We start from the raw sequence: 1,383 nt of genomic DNA, 5'->3' as shown, positions 1-1,383 counted from the left end.
AATAAGTGGCAAAATCAGCATTCAAATCTAGGTCTTTAGTTGAAAAGAATCTCAGTTTCTTTCCACTAGGCGTTATTTACTTTTATTATATAGAACACATGTAGAGATGATGTTGTTGTCAAGCCAAAAGGATAATTTCTAAGATAGTTTAAATAAAGACTGCAGAAAGAGAACAAAGAGACATCTTTTAGAAAACTGTGACCAAGTCAAATCCAGAGTCCAGCTGCATGGCTAAAAGGGATATGTTAGCTTTGATTAAATAACAAGTTTTGACATGCAGCAGATGACAGACAAGAGGAAGAGAACCAGGGCTTGTAAGTGTACAGACTGTAAGTAAATGACTGTATCAGTGCAACATCAGTAATCCAGCATGTCCTTTAAAGATCACTGTCTCTCAAAAATGAAAAAAATGAGGCAAGTTTTCTTTAAAAATTAATTCAAGTAACAGAGTTGGCTGAGCCAGGTAGCTGTTGCACTTTTACATCTTGTTTAAAATTGGAACTCCTGTGTGTGTGGAGGGGGGCTCACAGTTTAACACATATTTATTATGTAACTTAGGAATGCCATATATTTCTCCAATTAGGTTCTCTTTCATTTCCTGCTTGCTGAACTATTTAAGGAGACTTAACATTGTTCAGCTTCACTTCCTTGTGAACACCTCTGCCATCTAGTGGAATCTTTGAAATCATTGAGATTGGCTCATTAGGGGTGTGGTTAAACACCAGTATATAAAGTGTTCAAATGTCACAGGGAGTGACAAGGCAGTAGAAGTGAAGATGGCTGTAAAACCTGGGTTTATATGTTGACTTGTGCTAAGATGAATTGAGTAGCCAGCCTATACTTAGGTGAAATGTATTTTTGTCCCCAGAGATCTCCACACACAGAGAGAAGGGCTTCCACATTGTACATAGCTGTTTTGGTTAGCTCTATAGAGGTGACCTGCAAAGGTGTCCCATAAGAAATGCACAGAAAGACCCTTAGGACCGGGAGTAAGGTGCTTGAAGAAGCACCTCTGATACTTGGGTTGTCAGTAGGAGATCATGGGACTCTCTGGGAAGTCAGCTGGAAACCTTCTGCTGGAAGAGCCAGCGCTTGGGTCATAATTTTATATCAAGTATAATGAATTTACAAGTATATCCTTACTATTACCAACTTAATAAACAACAATTATTATTATTAGTTGAAATTATCATCTGATTTATATGTTCTGTTTTATCTTTGTAACCATACATAGCACAGGTTGTTTTAGAAGTTGTTGCCTATTCATAATCTGAAATTACTTATCGTAAAAGCTCTGGGACTGAAATCCTCCCAGCATTAGTATGAGTTAGTGTATTGTATATACTAGTGCTAGGTTTAATTTTGGGCATCTCATTTTCAGAA

Source organism: Propithecus coquereli, unplaced genomic scaffold, assembly GCF_000956105.1.
Source record: "Propithecus coquereli isolate 6110/MARCELLA unplaced genomic scaffold, Pcoq_1.0 Scaffold61, whole genome shotgun sequence".
Taxonomy (NCBI): domain Eukaryota; kingdom Metazoa; phylum Chordata; class Mammalia; order Primates; family Indriidae; genus Propithecus; species Propithecus coquereli.
Note: the sequence above shows the minus strand (reverse complement) of the source record.